Genomic DNA, 18053 nt, shown 5'->3' with positions numbered 1-18053 from the left:
GGGAGGCTAAGGCAGACAGATCACTTGAGGTAAGGAGTTTGAGACCAGCCTGGCCAATATGGTAAAACCCCATCTCTACTAAAAATACAAAAATTAGCTGAGTGTGGTGGCTTGCACCTGTAGTCCCAGCTACTTGGGAGGCTGAGGCAGGAGAATTGCTTGAACATGGGAGGCAGAGGTTGCAGTGAACCGAGATCACGCCACTGCACTCCAGCCTGGGTGACAGAGTGAGACTCTGCCTTTAAAAAAAAAACAAATAGGCCGGGCGCGGTGGCTCAAGCCTGTAATCCCAGCACTTTGGGAGGCCGAGACGGGCGGATCACGAGGTCAGGAGATCGAGACCATCCTGGCTAACACGGCGAAACCCCGTCTCTACTAAAAACACAAAAAATTAGCCGGGCGAGGTGGCGGCGCCTGTGGTCCCAGCTACTCGGGAGGCTGAGGCAGGAGAATGGCGTAAACCCGGGAGGCAGAGCTTGCAGTGAGCTGAGATCTGGCCACTGCACTCCAGCCTGGGCGACAGAGCGAGACTCCGCCTCAAAAAAAAAAAAAAAAAAAAAAAAAAAAAAAAAAAAAAAAAAAAAAAACAAATAAGGAACACAACTTTGGGGTAGAAGGTGAAAGTGACTAAGCTGAGAAAGTTCTCACAGAAAGATATACTGAAGGAGATACTGAAAGAGGAACCTGTGGGCCTCTACTTACACACTCAGGTTCCAGCATGGATGATCAGAGATGTTCCTCTCCAAATGTTTAGACAAATTGTCCCTCCCAAAAAGCACCCTGATTTTCTGTAAAAGTAATCGCATAGTACATCTCTAGTCTAGGGTGCAATGAAACCAGCAGGAGCACAGGACAGGGAGTCAGAAGACCCAACTCAGCCATTTTAGAACTGAGATTCCAGATGTATTAGTTTGCTAGGGAAGCTATAACAAAATGCACAAAGTGGCTTAAACACACACGCATTGTCTCACAGTTCTAGAGGCTGGAAGTCCAAATTCAAGGTGTTGGTAAGATTGGTTCCCTCTGAGGGAAGTGAGAGAGGGATCTTCCTTTCTTTGTGCTTTTCTAAATCATCTCTAAATATGGAGATGGTGTTGGGCGTGGTGGCTCACACCTGTAATCCCAGCACTTTGGAAGGCCAAAGCAGATGGATCACTTGATGTTGGAAGTTCGAGACCAGCCTGGCCAGCATGGTGAAACCTCGTCTCTACTAAAAATAGAACAAATTAGCCAGTGTGGTGGTGTGAGTCTGCAATCCCAGCTACTTAAGAGGCTGAGGCAGAAGAATCTCTGTAACCGAAAGGTGGAAGTTGCAGTGAGGTGAGATCATGCCACTGCACTCCAGCCTGGGCGACAGAGCGAAACTCCGTCTCAAAAATAAATAAATAAATACATAAGGAGATGGTTATACAGTTGCATTCTTCTCAACTAAAAAGCCTCTCTCTGAGCTGGACACAGCAGTTCACACCTGTAATCCCAGCACTTTGGGAGGCTGAGGTGAGTGGATTGCCTGAGGTCAGGAGTTTGAGATCAGCCTGGCCAACATAGTGAAACCCCATCTCTACTAGAAATACAAAAAAATTATCTGGGCATTGTAGCACACACCTGTAATCCCAGCTACTAGGGAGGCTGAGGCAGGAGAATTGCTTGAACCCAGGAGGCAGAGGTTGCAGTGAGCCGAGATCACGCCATTGCACTCTAGCCTGGGCAACAAGGGTGAAACTCTATCTCAAAAAAAAAAAAAAAAGTCTAGTAATACTGAAGATTGGCCAGTCACTTGTGTACTGTCACTCATTTACTTCTCAGAGCAGCAGAATGAGGAGGTTCCTGTTCTCTTCTCCTAAANTCAAAAAAAAAAAAAAAAAAAAAGGGCCGGGCGTGGTGGCTCACGCCTGTAATCCCAGCACTTTGGGAGGCTGAGGCGGGTGGATCACGAGGTCAGGAGATCGAGACCTTCCTGGCTAACACGGTGAAACCCCGTCTCTACTAAAAAATACAAAAAATTAGCCGGGCGTGGTGGCAGGCGCCTGTAGTCCCAGCTACTCGGGAGGCTGAGGCAGGAGAATGGCGTGAACCCGGAGGCGGAGCTTGCAGTGAGTGGAGATCGCGCCACTGCACTCCAGCCTGGGCGACAGAGCCAGACTCTGCCTCTAAAAAAAAAAAAAAAAAAAAGCCTCTCTCTTTGGCTTGTAGATGGCCTTCTTCATGTTCATATGATGCTCTCCCTGTCTGCGTATCTCTGTGGCCAAGTTTCCCCTTCTTATAAAGACAGCAGTCACATTGGATTAGGGCCCATCCCAGTCACCTCATTTTAACTTGATTACCTCTATAAAGACCTCTCTCCAGATAAGGTCACACTCTGAGACACTGGATATTGGACTTCAGTATATGAATTTTGGGGAGACACAGTTCAGCCATGACACTAGGCAACCTCTCTGGCTTTGTTTTCATCTTTAGAGGGGAATGTTGGCCTTATTGCTCCTTCAGGGCTCTTTCAATCCCAGTGTTCCAAGATTTGCTCAGCCCTTTTGAAGCTGCCAAGCCTGGCCCTGCTACCCCCGGGGTTATAAATATAAGAATTTTCCCTCCCTGGGCCTGCCAACCAGTCCTGGAGGATGGGAATTGAACAGAGAAATGCTGCGAGGGTGGAGTTTTCCTTTAACCTTTTGTCACTTGCATGAGTGCTGTAATCAGACAAATATTCAGGGCGTGGTGAACTGGGGGTCCTGACATCCTAAAGCAAATAAGCAAGTGACATTTGTTCTTTTCCAAGTCCCGAGGTTTTATGTGCTCCAACTATAGATGACAAAATAGTTCCAGGAGAGCTGCAGTGTTTTGTTCTCCCTGCCAATGTATTAGCAACAGAACGGTTGCCAGGCTCTAATCCAGCCCAGCTGACAGCAGTTCCCCAGTAAAGGAAGGACAGAACTGGAGCTGTCTGTGCAGCCAACAGGGATGAGGAGCGCTCAGATGTACTGACACGTTGGCAAAAAAAAAAAAAAAAAAAAAGAATTAAAGAAAGAAAAGAAACTTACAAAAGTTTATGGAACTGAGAAGTTCACCCGGTTTCTTCAAGGAACTCAGACAGGAAGGTAGGAAGGAGGGGCCCCTGGCATGGTGATAACACAAATTAGGGGCTGGCCAGCATCATCTTTGGTGAGAATTTAGAAAAATTGGGGTTTTCTTACCTATAAATAAAAACCATTGGTTTTAGAAACCCAAACTAAGAGTATGTGTGCAAAAGGAAATCTATATAAGGAAGCAGGGCTGGACTGTAGTTACAGGAGGCCCAGGAACAGCCCACTTCCTTTCTTTGTGCTTTTTAAAATCATCTCTAAATGTGGAGATGGTAATACGATTGCACTCTTCTCGACTTAAAAATACTTTTCTTCTAAATCACCTGACACATCTTTTTTTGCCCCTGCATGGTGCTCATAGCCAGTAAGAGATCTTCCAGAGTCTCTTTATCAGTCTAATAGATTTTGCTGGAAGCCGCCAGCACTCCAGATGCTGAATGCAGCAGACTACAGCTCAAGCACTGACCCTGACCATCTTCCTGGTCTTAAGAATGAGCCAAACCTTTATGTTCAAGCTGCTTTATTAGGAGCTTCTTGAGCTTTCTTTCCATGCAATTTCTCCATTTCCACTTTAAACTTTTCCACCCAGCTTTTATGGTATTAATGAGCGATGCTTGGATGGGGCTTTATGGCTTTTGAAAAGTCTGGTTAGTATATGAATGTGTCCATGTCTTACTTTTTGTTTCTACCATGGGCAGAGGAGTGCGGGGGAGGGAAAAAAGCCAATCTTGTGGCCCCGTCCCAGCTTCTTGGAAGCTGCACATCATGTGCCTGATGGGACAGACATGTTCCTGGCTACACTGTAGCTGAGCAAAAGGTCTCTGCATACAGAAGACCAGGAGACCGTAAGCTCAACATCAAAGAAAAGTCTGCAGTTGGTGGGTTGACCCTGAATTATAATAGATGCCACAACTCACTGCTGTTCAACCCATTCCTCAGCTGGGTTCCTTGACTTGTGTACCTCAAAATGCTATGTTTTGCTGTGTCTTCCCGTCTATACTCTGAGATACTAACTCTTGAATCCTCCCAATTAGATAGGACTCTTGGATACCAAACCTGGCCCTTTAGAAATCACGTCCATTTATTTATTCATGTAGTCATTAATTCATTCAGAAGCAAGGATTGGATGTCTCCCACCTACCAAGCACAGGACTCAGCCATAGGGATGCACGGAAAAACAGGAAACGCTTTTCCTGCCTCAGAGGAACTCCTGGCCCATGGTCTCCTCTGACGCATGAAGGCTTCTGGACTTGGATTTTCGTTTTGAGTTTTTGAACTTGTAGTACCCATGCATCCTTTTCAAGGAAGAACTTGACTTCCTTGCTAACGCAGGGCATAGATGTCTGCCAAATCCCTGTACTCAACCAGACTTCCAGTCCTGATTTCTCCTAGTCCTTCCTGTTCCGTTCCTGAAGCCCAGCACAACAGCCTGAAGTGTCCACTTGAGTTTGGAAGCTCTGTCTGCATGGTAAGGGTCATACACTAGAGCCTTTGGGCCTGAGGAGCCTCTAACACATGGCTTCCTTGGAGTCTCTGTCTTGTTTGTTTCCTCTTAGATCCACCCTAAGCATGACTACCACTGGACTACAATAGAATTCGAAGAGCCTAGTATATGCGAGAGCTCATCTGCAACAAATGAAAATGGGGGCCAAAAGGCAAGGTTTACTTGTCAGAGTGGTGTCTGGTGGCAGCAACCCTGCCAGGTCCCCTGGGAGCCCAGGTCTGCCCAGCACAAGTTCCTCGGCCACCCTTGCTGCTTTGCCTTCTGCCAGGCTGGGGAGAGGAAGGGGACGGTTACTGTGCCGTACAGAGAAAGGCAAGTGGGCATTGGCCATAGCCTGTCCTTAAGAGGCAGTCACACCTATCAAGTATTCCTGTCCAAAATGTTTAACCTGAATCAAATTGTGACAAGATAAAAAGATGTCCAAAAAAACCCCAATTGGCCTGAACTCTTCAAAAATGTTGATGTCAAGAAAGATTTTTCTTTTTTTTTTTTTTAAGATGGAGTCTCGCTCTGTCATCCAGGCTGGAGTACAGTGGCGTAGTCTCGGCTCACTGCAACCTCTGCCTCCCAGACTCAAGCAATTCTCCTGTCTCAGCCTCCCGAGTAGGTGGAATTATAGGCAAGTGCCACCATGCCCAGCTAATTTTTGTGTTTTTAGTAGAGACGGGGTTTTGCCATGTTGGCCAGGCTGGTCTCGAACTCCAAAGCTCAGGTGATCTGCCCACTTCTGCTTCCCAAAGTTCTGGGATTACAGGCATGAGCCACCATGTCTAGCCAGGAAATTTTTTTTTTTTTTTTTACAGGCAAGGGAACTGGGCCGGGTGCAGTGGCTCACACCTGTAATCCCAACACTTGAAGAGTCCAAGGCAGGTGGATCACTTGAGGCCAGCAGTTTGAGACCAGCCTGGCCAACATGTTGAAACCATGTTTCCACTAAAAATACAGAAAAGTAGCCTGGTATGGTGGCACACGCCTGTAAGCCCAGCTACTCGGGAGGCTGAGGCAGGAGAATCACTTGAACCCAGGAGGCGGGGGTTGTGGTGAGTGGAGATCATGCCATTGCACTCCAGCCTGGGCAACAGAGGGAGACTGTCTCAAAAACGAAACAAAAATAGCAAGAGGACTGTTCTACATTAAAGAAAACTAAAGAGACATGACTAAATGTAATGCATGATGCCTATTTAGATCTGGGATTGGAAAAAATATAGCCATAACTGACATTATGGGGACAGTTATGAGTGTGTGTGTGTGAAGAAGGAGAAAGAAAAATGTGGCAAAATGCTAAAAATTAGTAAATCTAAATGAAAGTATGTGGCTATTCATTGTACTGTTTTCTCAACTTTGCTGCAGGCTTGGAATTTTTCAAAATAATAAATTTAGAACTCAAGCATCCTCCAGTGGCAGGTAAAGGGGTAGTGAGATGGAAAAAAATGGAGTGAGCAGATAGCAGGAGCCAGGTGGCAGCATGCTAGCCCTAGACAACTTCTGGGCTGGGGTCTAGTCCCAGTAAAAAGTCAGGAACCAGGCTAACACGCAGGCAGGCAGACAGGCACGAACACAGGGAAGCTGCAGCTTACTGTGCACCTGCAAGCCTCGGGCCAGCCCCGCCATCTGGGGACCAGGTGTGAGGAGAGCAGGTAAATTCCAGATCCACAAACAAGCAAAGAGCTCCCAATAATGCCACCTGTAGCCTTTGGAGGCTCAAGACTTGGGAAAGTCCTGAGTGCTGAGTGATCAAGAGGCCAGACAGGACTGAAGCCAGCAGGAACTAACACGTCTGCCTGTTGCCCGAGGATCCCAAAAGCTCAAGGCAGAGATGGGGACTCCTCAGGAGGTAGGAACCTTACTAGGTTCTGTTTGCTCTTAACTGGCTACATTCTGCATTGCCAGATTAAGTTACTGATTAAACCCACAGATGTCACTCTCATTTCCATCTTTTTCTATCATTTCTGCCTCCTAGTCTCTATTTGCAATTCTTCCTAGTTGTCCTTGTTCATCTCCTAGTTTTATGCCATTATGATGTGTGGAAAATATTAGACAACCTCTCTACAGTGTCTTAAAACGCCTGAGGACAAAGATGCCAACACAAAAGTTATCAAAGCTGGCTTTGGACTCAGTAGTGTGACATGTAGTTTCCAAAGGTCATAAAACTGAGTGCTAAAGTGACCAAGCTCCCAAGCTCCCTGGCTTTGTTATCCCTTAGCATTTTCCCAAGTTTTCTGGCCCTTAAAGGAATTACTGATTTCGCCTTCCTGACTCTCTTTTTAATCTCAGCTGTGCTGAGCAGAGCTTCTCAAATTCTGGCCAGGCCAGCAGCTTAGCCCTCTCCTCTCCAGGGCTCCTGAGCATTCCTCCTGTACATAGGGATGGACAGTGCAGGAGGTCAGCCAGGGGTTGGTGGGATGGATCCAGTCAAACTCAGCTCTGCTCGGTTTCCACCATGTGGCTCAGCAACAGAGCAGCCATGACACGTGTTGCCAAGAACATGTGTTGGGAGCCAGGAGTAGATTAATTCCCGGTGTGCATAGGGAAAACAGCAACTGAGTTTGCTACAACTGTGATTAACATGCAGGATTCATCCTGGAGATAGCTCTTCCTGAGAAAACATAAGATTTGCAGAAGGGGATTTAAAGAAAGCCCCAGTGGCTTTTCATCTCAGTCTTTCTCTCTCAATTTTTTAAAGCACCAAATCCCTATGTTCAAATATCAATTTTAGGCAAGAACCAATATACAGGCCAGGCATGGTGGCTCACAACTGTAATCCCAGCACTTTGGGAGACTGAGGCGGGCAGATCACCTGCGGTCAGAAGTTCGAGATCAGCCTGGCCAACATGGTAAAACCCCATCTCTACTAGAAAGACAAAAAATTAGCTGGGTGTGGTGGCATGCACCTGTAATCCCAGCTACTCGGGAGGCTGAGGCACAAGAATTGCTTGAGCCCGGGAGGCAGAGGTTGCAGTGAGCTGAGATGATGCCATTGCACTCCAGCCTGGGCAACACAGTGAGACTTCATCTCAAAAAAAAAAAAAAAAGAAAAGAAAAAAGAACCAATATACAAAAGAGATAACCTGGCTTGTCTGATTTTTGTGTGGCGGGGAGGGGGACCGCAGACCTATGTGGTCCTTCCCAGTAGCCCAGGATACTTTCAAAGTATTATTAGGGCTCTCACGGAATCCAGGGTTTGAGAACCATTACTCCCATCTTTCCTCCCCACATACAGAGGAGCTATGGCATCTTCACTGATGCCTTCTCTGATGTTTGTTGCTCGAGCTTTTTTTTTTTTTTTTTTTGAGATGGAGTTTCCCTCCGTTGCCCAAGTGGCAGTACAGTGGCACGATCTCAGCTCACTGCAACCTCCACCTCCCGGGTTCAAGTGATTCTCCTGCCTCAGCCTCCCAAGTAGCTGGGATTATAGGCGTGTACCACCATGCCTGGCTAATTTTTGTATTTTTAGTAGAGACAGAGTTTTACCATTTTGGCCAGGCTGGTCTTGAACTCCTGACCTCAGGTGATCTGCCCGCCTCAGTCTCCCAAAGTGCTGGGATTACAGGTGTGAGCCACCATGCCTGGCTTTTTTTTCCTTTTTCTTTTTTTTTTTTGACGGAGTCTCGCTCTGTCACCCAGGCTGGAGTGCTGTAGTATGATCTCAGCTCACTGCAGCCTCTGCCTCCCAAGTTTAAGTGATTCTTCTGCCTCAGCCTCCTGAGTAGCTGGGACTATGGGCATGTAGCACCATACCTGGCTAATTTTTGTATTTTTAGTAGAGACAAGGTTTCATCATGTTGGCCAGGCTGGTCTTGAACTCCTGACCTCAGGTGATCCACCCACCTCATCCTCCCAAAGTACTGGGATTAGAGGCATAAGCCACCATGCCCACTTGAGCTATTTTTATGCTTCAATGCATACCAGGACCTCTATCATATGAGATGTTTTCTTTCTTTCCTACATGTCTAGAAAGGTCCTTTGATGGAAAATGAATAACTCATGATCTCTTCAAAAACCAACATTGTCCTGAAGTTAATATATTTCATCCTAATAAAAAATTAAGGCCGAGTGCAGTGGCTCACGCCTGTAATCCCAGCACTTTGAGAGGCCAAGGCAGGCAGATCACGAGGTCGGAAGTTCAAGACCAGCCTGACCAGCATGGTGAAACCCTATCTCTACTAAAAATACAAAAATTCGCCAGGCATGGTGGCGTGCACCTGTAATTCCAACTACTCAGGAGGCTGAGGCAGGAGAATCTCTTGAACCCAGGAGGCGGAGGTTGCAGTGAGCTGATATCGCGCCACTGCACTCCAGCCTGCATGACAGAGCGAGACTCCATCTCAATAAAATAAAATAAAATAAAATAAAATAAAATAAAATAAAAGTGTGATCACAAAGTCTCATTTTCATGATGCTGAAAAGGCAAAGCTCATGAATCCTTCCCTCTCCTCCCTTATGTGATAGAAGAACCCCAGGGTGTGGCTCTTCTCACAGGTTCAGTTGCACTGACTTTCTGTGAACTCAACATCTTGGATTCAGTTGAACTTGCTTCATTTTTTTATTGTTACACACCACGTCATTCATTACTTTTCCTGCCATTGACTGCTAGTTACATTTTCATCTATAACCGCAAACATCATGGGATAGAAAACCATGGGAATGTTAATCTCTAAAGCAATGGAAAGTTCCCAAATGTGAGAATAACAGGGCAACCCACGGTGGGAAAGGCTACTCAACAGCTTTATTTCATCACAATAACAATGACTCTTGAGATGGAAAAAATTTTTATTTTATGAGGCTACCATTCATCCCAAAATGAACAATGTGTATTTAATCATTCAATTCAAATTGGTGTGGCTCTTTCCTCAGCTACTTAGTTATTTTTCATTAGATTTCATTAACGGTTAGACTGTATTTCCCTAGTCCACACCAGCCAGAGTGCTGTATACTATTAACGTACAAATGGGGATGTCTCCTGCTTTTATCATCACTTGGAGTCCCCATCAGTGTTCCACCTGGGAATCCCTAGGGAACCTCTCACCTGAACTCACCAAAAACTTTAGGACCACCATGGGCTTCTACCACTGTCTTCTGCTCAGTCCCTCTTCAGTGATATCAGCTTCCCAGGCCTCACCACCCACACAGCTAATGAAGGTGTTTCAAGGCTACCTCTAGCATCTTCAAATGACCCCCTTTACAGGCAGGCCCATTGTTACTGCCACCACCCCCTGATACATGGGTACATGTGGTGTACCAATATGGAGATGAATACTCTGAAGGTCATGGCGTTTGTTGCCCAAGGAGAAAAAGCATCTGTCTCTTTCATGTAATGTACACTTTGTATAATGTACATGAGGAATTACTGAGGCAGTCTTCCCTTGCATCCAAGGTCTTAGAGTTTTTAATGAAAATAGGGGCTGGACACAGTGGCTTATGCCTGTAATCCCAGCACTTTGGGAGGCCGAGGCAGGCAGATCACGAGGTCAGGAGATCGAGACCAGCCTAGCCAACATGGTGAAACCCTGTCTCTACTAAAAATACAAAAATTAGCTTGGCATGGTGGCTTGTGCCTGTAATCCCAGCTACTCAGGAGGCTGAGGCTGGAGAATTGCTTGAACCAGGGAGTCAAAGGTTGCAGTGAGCCAAGGTCACGCCACTGCACTCCAGCCTGGCAAGAGAGCGAGACTCTGCCAAAAAATAAAAAAGAAGAAGATGAAGAAGAAAGAAACAGAAAGAAAGAAAACAGGGCCAGGGGCCAGGTGCGGTGGCTCACGCCTGTAATCCCAGCACTTTGGGAGGCCAAGGCGGGCGGATCACCTAAGGTCAGGAGTTTGAGACCAGCCTGGCCAATATGGTGAAAACGGCTCTACTAAAAAAAAAATACAAAAATTAGCTGGGCATGGTGGCGCACGCCTATAGTCCCAGCTACTCAGGAGGCTGAGGTAGGAGAATTGCTTGAACTCAGGAAGCAGAGGTTGCAGTGAGCCAAGATCAAGCCACTGAGTGAGCAACAAAGTGAGACTCTGTCTCAAAAAAAAATTTTTTAATGAAAAAAGAAAAGAAAAGAAAAAAGAGTTTTTAATGAAAATAAGGTTTTCAGATTTTAACATAGGCCTTTCTCTTCTGGGATTCAGTCCTGAGTTCATGGAGGCAGGACTAGGGTTGGGGAGGGGGGGCACAGTCGAGTATATTCAGAACTGGCCCCCCCCCACCTTAACAAGCTTTTCTGGTTCAGTCTCTCTTCCCTTAAATGAGTTCTCTCTCCCCAGCCATAAGTTCCTCTTAAACATCGGCTTCTGGCAGCTCAGTCCACCAAACAGGTCTAGACACGTCTGAATTCCAGTGGGGGATGGCTTAGGCTTAAACTAAGGCTGTTGTCACATGACTTTCCTCTTAAAATTTACTCAGGCTCTTTTACCCATCAATATGCTTTAAAAAAGAGAGAGAACTTTGCTTACATCAAGCATTCATTCTGAAGTTACTAATTTTCTTTTGCCTTGTCCTTACGAGCTCTTGGATTTCAAATGGTAGATTGGTGAGGTTATTACTGACCATTTGACTCATACGCATTAACCACATGAATATTAAGTATATAATTTCTATTTCTCCATGTCAGCATTCTGTTTACCTAAAATAAATGTACTCAAATGAATCTTCAATAGGATGAGAAGAAATTGGAACCATCGTACAATGCTGGTGGGAATGTAAAATGGTACAGCCATTTTGGAAATCAGTTTGGCAGTTCCTCAAAATGTTAAACATAGAGTTACCATGTGACCCAGCATCCCCATTCCTAGGTATACCCAGAGAATTGAAAACATAATTAGGCCGGGCGCGGTGGCTCAAGCCTGTAATCCCAGCACTTTGGGAGGCCGAGACGGGCGGATCACAAGGTCAGGAGATCGAGACCATCCTGGCTAACATGATGAAACCCCGTCTCTACTAAAAAATACAAAAAAAAAACTAGCCGGGCGAGGTGGCGGGTGCCTGTAGTCCCAGCTACTCGGGAGGCTGAGGCAGGAAAATGGCATAAACCCGGGAGGTGGAGCTTGCAGTGAGCTGAGATCGTGCCACTGCACTCCAGCCAGGGCGACAGACGAGACTCCATCTCAAAAAAAAAAAAAAAAAAGAAAACATAATCACACAACAACTTGTACACAAATGTTCAGCATGATTCCCTTTAGATGAAGTGTTCAGAATAGATAAATCTGTAGAGACAGAAAACAGATTAGTGATTGCCAGGGACTGGGAGAAGAAGGGAATGGAGAGTGACTGCTAATGGACATGGGGTTTCTTTTCAGGATGATGAAGTTCTGAAATCAGATAAGTGATGATGGTTGAACAACCTTGTGACTACTCTAAAAGTAACTGAATTATATATTTAAAGAAGGTGAATTTTATGTGAATTATGTGTCAATTTTTTAAATGGATCTTTACTGTATATTAAACAATCAGCACCAAAAAGAGCCTGCTTATTTTTCCTTAATTTTTCTTAATTTTGTAAGAAAAATTACAGCCTTCTTGTAAAAGGCAAGATCCTTTGAAAGCCCAAGTAGAAAGAATAAATGCTTTGGCTGGGTGCAGTGGTTCATGCCTGTAATCCCAGCACTTCGCAAGGCCAAGGCAGGCAGATTACCTGAGGTCAGGATTTCCAGACCAGCCTGGCCAACATGGCAAAAGCCCATCTCTATTAAAAATACAAAAAATTATCCGGGTATGGTGGTGCACGCCTGTAATCCCAGCTACTTGGAAGGCTGAGGCAGGAGAATCGCTCGAACCTGGGAGGCAGAAGTAGCAGTGAGACGAGATCACGCCACTGCACTCCAGCCTGGGCAACACAGCAAGAATCCATCTCAAAAAATAAACAAACAAACAAACAAACAAACACTTTTAAAATTCATTCATTCAGCAACTATTGAGCATGTAGTATGGCAGTGTGCCAGCATTGCAGAGATAACGGTGACCAAAATAGATGCAGAGATACGGGCAGTCTCAAGACAGTCTGCAAAATAGCTATGCCCGGAAAAGCACAAGGCTTGGTGGGAGCATGTGAAAGGAACATTCAACTCACACGCGAGAGCTCAGGAAGATATTTCCATAGCCCCTGACTCCTATCAGAGCCCTGGAGTTGAGCCTGAGTCAAGGATGCAAAGAGAAGAGGGAGGAGTGTTGCAGGAGGAAGGAATGGGGTGTGCAAAGACCCTCAGGTGAAGAGAACGCGGACTATCCTGGGAACCCCAAACTGTTCGGAATGACTCTTGAGAAAAGATCCAATCTAAGTATTTGGTCTGAACTGAGTCTTGTTCAGACTTTATTCTGTGTGTCAATTAGAATGTTTTCAGCTGCAAGTAACAGAAAGTCTGACTTCCACAGACTTAAAGATTAAGGACATTTATTTTATTATTCCACCTAACAGGAAGACTAGAGGTTGACAGACTTCAGAGTTGGTAGATTCAGGGGCTTAACCATGAGGAACTGTCTTTAGGGACCCAGCTTCTTTCTTTTTTCTTTTTTTTTTCCCTCTCTCCCTGTCTCCCTCTCCCTCTCCCCACCCCGATACACACACACACACACACACACACACACACACACACACACGCTGCCACCACCTTCTCACTGTCTCTCTGCTATCCTCCCGTTCAGCTTCTTTCTAAGACAAGTTCCCCTTGAGGCCACTTGACTTGGGACAACATGCTTTCCTATTCTCTTTCAGCAAGAAAGACACTTCTCTTTTCTGAAAGTCCCTAGCAACCCTCCCCTGACATCTCATTGGCACAAATTTCTGACCTGGCGAGAAAGGAGGAGTTATCGTAAGTGGCTTGGATTCATTATCTAGCAGTGGAATGAGTGCTGGGAGGTCAGCTTCAATGTGGCCACAGTGGGCCCTAAACATAGTCGGCTGCCTTGGGCTGGCACTGCCTTCACCAGCCCCTGCCTTGGGGCCTGTCTCCCACTTTTTCATCAAAGAATGACCAAGTGGAACTTCAAAGCATGACATATAATGTGGTTTTCACTGCAAGTTTTGTGAGAACCCACTATCATACTGATAAACTTCCCAAAAACTACCTTTAAACCTCTTTCTTTCCTCAAATTTCCACTCCTTACCACAGCCACCACATCTCTTTCCACCCCATCTGCCTCCCTAGGCCTGTTACAGCCACACTGGCTGTTACCTATTTTCCACTCCTTTTCTTTAAACCACTCAGCTTGCATTTTGCACCCAGCAGAAACCAGTCCTCTCAGCACCCATGCCGAGGAACGGAGTTTCCGGTCACCTTCTACATGCTCCCCACGGTCTCAGTTCTCACCATGCCTGGAATGCAACAGGAGATCTGCAAGCTGACTTCAGTGTTCCTACCAAAAAACCCCTGTATTCTGATTGCTTCGAACCTTTCAACCCAACAGTTTCATTAACCATCAATCATTATTAAAAGCTATGAAGACGTCACACAGAAATTGTTCTGTGTGGAAAAAAATGAACTTTAATATGGCTTAAAAATACCACAAACCAAATCCAAAGACAAAAATTGAGGAGCAGTTGTAAAATACACAATAGTTTCTTTATATAAATCACTCAGAAATAAAAGGTCAGGGCAAAGGATATGAGCTATCTGTCAGTTTATGAGAGAGAGAGAGAACATTTATTTCAATGTTTTGCCTATCAGATTGATAAAGACTTAAAATCTTACTAATACCCAATGTTGGAGGGAATAAGGAGCAAAGGCTTTTTTTTTTTTTTTGAGACAGAGTGTCACTGTGTCACCCAGGCTGGAGGGCAGTGGCATGATCTCGGCTCATTGCAACCTCCGCCTCCCAGTTCAAGCGATCTTCCTAACTTAGCCTCCCAAGTAACTAGGACTACAGGTGCACGCCACCACACCCAGCTAATTTTTGTATTTTTTTAAGTAGAGATGGGGTTTCACCATGTTGGCCAGGCTGGCCTCAAACTCCTGACCTCAAGTCATCTGCCCACCTCAGCCTCCCAAAGTGCTGGGATTACAGGCGTGAGCCACCATGCCTGAACAATAGACACTTTTAATGGGAACATCATATTGGAACAACTTTTCTGAAAGACAATGTGCATTTATATCAACATTTAAAATATATATTTACTTTTGATCAAATAATACTTCTAGGAATGTATTCAAAGGCTATATTCAGGCAAGAACACAACAATATAAGTACACATATTCGTCATAGATCTTTTCATAGTAGTCAAAACTACAGAGAGTTAATTAGTGAAGTATGGTAAATTTGTGTTTGCAAAGACTTGCTTACCTATGACTACCTCCCCAGAATCTAGCTCAGTGGTTGGTCTATATATGAATATTTACTGAGTAAATGAACAAATAAATATAGTAGGAAATTCTACAGCTATTAAGAATGATGATGTATAGGCCAGGCACGGTAGCTTACACCTGTAATCCCAGCACTTAGGGAGGCCAAGGCAGGCGGATCACGAGGTCAGGAGTTCAAGACCAGCCTGGCCAACATGGCAAAACCCCGTCTCTACTAAAAACACAAAAGGAAAAAAATTAGCCAGGTGTGATGGCACACATCCATAATCCCAGCTACTTGGAAGGCTGAGGCAGGAGAATCACTTGAACCTGGGAGGCAGAGGTTGCAGTGAGCCAAGATGGAGCCATTGCACTCCAGCCTGGGCAACAAGAGCGAAACTCTGTCTCAAAAAAAAAAAGAATGATGATGTATAGATGTATTTCTATATGATGTATATGTATTTGTATATGATGATATATAGATGTATTTCTATATATCATATATTTCCATAAATTTTCCATGTATTACAATGGAAAACTATCCATTGTATCTTACTAAAAGGAAAAGCAGATGACAAAACTGCATAGATAGAATCATCTCATTTTTGTATAAAAAGCAAGTGTGTGTGTGTGTGTGTGTGTATGTGTTTGTGTGTATCTATGGAAAAAAGTTTAGAAGGATATATACCAAAATATAAATTGTGGTTCTTTCTAAATGGTGAGATTATAGATGTTGTTTGCATTCTTATTTATACCTTTAAGTAATATCTGGATTTTTTACAATGAGCATATATTAACAGATGTGACTTCGATAATCACAAAAATTTCATTTTGAATAACAAAAATACTGCTCTCTATGAATATATGTGCTACAGAAACATACATATATGAAAGTAAGTATAAACTACTTTGTAGTTTTGTACATCTTTCCAGGATCGCCTGAAGATGACAATGTCCTTGTAGCAAGTTGCCACCAGGAAAAATCAACAAGTTGTCCACAACTCATTCAAAAGAGGCCAGGCATAGTGGCTCATGCCTGTAATCCCAGTACTTTGGGAGGATCAGGAAGGAGAATCACTTGAGGCCAGGAGTTCAAGACCAGCCTGGGCAACATAGCAAGACCCTAGGAGGCTGAGACAGGAGGATCACTTGAACCCAGGATTTTAAGGTTAGAGTGAGCTATGATTGTGCCACTGTACTCCAGCCTAGACTACAGAGAGAGACACTGTCTCTTAAAAGTATTCAAAGAAAATGCAAACGAAAAGTCTCAGGAAGTTCTTCAGCAGCACACTGCATACTAATGCACTAGGTGGACAGGAAGTGGACTGGATCAAGACAGACCTTACCCAGGCCAGACACTATAGAGGGCTCAGCTGTGATCATCCTCCAGCTGTGGTCTTCCCCCCGAGGGCCAGGAATCCAAGGAGCCAAGCTCACTCCCTTCTAGATTGTGCTCCAAGTATCCTGGCACTAAAACAGCCCCCTGCACCTGCTTCTTGCACAGACCTTTTGCTGAAGTCTGACCTCCAGTGGGTCACCTGTGCCTCTGGTACACACTTTCCAAGCCGAAGAGTTGACCAAGGGGGGATTTATTTATGGGGGTATGAATGACTAGGGTATCCACACATGTGTGCAAGAGTCCCTGGAAGTGAGACGCAGGGTGTTCAGGGGAGGGAGGAGAATGGAGAGCAGGCCAGAAGCTGCTTTTTCCCCATGTTGCCACATTCCAGAGTGAAACTCTGATAATGCCAAATTTGAAGCCAGACTTCCTGCTCATTGTGAAGGTATGTTTGTAAATGTAGGAAGATTAAATATGCCATTTACAGCTATATTGGCTTGATTTATAACTTTTAAATATTTAGACACATGGTATGTAGGCCTTCATTTGTATTCTTGCCCTGCCTTCCACAAATGTTAGGGATAGAGCCTGGAGACCGAGAGCAAAACCAGTAGAGCAGTTTGCCCTGTAAGGAGTTCCAAATGTCAACTGAGAAGGTCTGCAGAAGAGTGTAGATGTGGCTTTCTAACCTCATGGACAACTTAGACCTAAACCAATCTTGGATGACATCTATGGCTTCCCAGTAGGTTCACTGGTATCATCTGGACTCTAGTGAATATGTAAAGCAGAAAACCAATGATGAAAGAGGCCTGGGATGCATCCAGTCCATCAGTGGAAGCAACGCTTATTAAAGGTTAACTCTGATAGGCTAAGCATTTGCTAAGAATGGACAATAGGATTCCCAAGCACTCAAGAGCCTGAAGCTGTACAGATAGCTTGGATTTATTTGGTAAAGAAAAACTGCTTCCCTACAGTTTTCTGGAAAAGCACTGCTTCCTGGGAGCCCTGACATGGGACTCTGCCTGAGTTTGAAGCATAGTTAACTCAATAGAAAGGACAACTCAATAGAAAAGGAAAGGCAAATACATTTTGAATATATAAAAATATTTCCGGCCGGGCGTGGTGGCTCAAGCCTGTAATCCCAGCACTTTGGGAGGCCGAGACGGGTGGATCACGAGGTCAGGAGATCGAGACCATCCTGGCTAACATGGTGAAACCCCGTCTCTACTAAAAAATAACAAAAAACTGGCTGGGCGATGTGGCGGACGCCTGTAGTCCCAGCTACTCGGGAGGCTGAGGCAGGAGAATGGTGTGAACCCGGGAGGCGGAGCTTGCAGTGAGCTGAGATTTGGCCACTGCACTCCAGCCTGGGCGACAGAGCAAGACTCCGTCTCAAAAAAAAAAAAAAAAAAAAAAAAAAAATATTTCCAACCTCACAATGTGAAGAAACAAATTTAAAGTATGCTTTTCACATGCACATTATCAAAGATTGAATGATTTGATTATATGAAGCATTAGTTTAGATGTAAGACAATAGGCAATCCTGTGCATTTTAGGTGGAAGTATAAAATGGTACATCCTCTCTGAAGTTATGTTTTGGCAGAATCCATCAAAATGCAAAATATTCAGGCAAGCAGGACACTTGGGGCCAAGAGCTCGAGACCAGCCTGGCCAACATGGCAAAATCCCATTTCTACTAAAAATAGAAAAGTTAGCTGGGCATGGTGGCACACACCTGTATCCCAGCTACTCAGGAGGCTGAGGCAGGAGAATCGCTTGAACCCGGGAGGGCAGAGGTTGCAGCGAGCTGAGATCACGCCACTGCTACTCCAGCCTAGGAGACAGAGGGAGACTCTGTCTCAAAAAAAAAA

At 45.0% G+C, this 18053-nt stretch overlaps 1 pseudogene; it reads left to right on the top strand.

Annotated features, from left to right (window-relative positions):
• Positions 1-4416: 4416 nt before the first annotated feature.
• LOC112627003 overlaps positions 4417-18053 on the top strand; it is a 46639-nt pseudogene continuing 33002 nt past the window's right edge.

Source organism: Theropithecus gelada, chromosome 6 (genome assembly GCF_003255815.1).
Source record: "Theropithecus gelada isolate Dixy chromosome 6, Tgel_1.0, whole genome shotgun sequence".
Taxonomy (NCBI): domain Eukaryota; kingdom Metazoa; phylum Chordata; class Mammalia; order Primates; family Cercopithecidae; genus Theropithecus; species Theropithecus gelada.
Note: the sequence above shows the minus strand (reverse complement) of the source record. Positions and strands in the feature narration are given on the sequence as shown.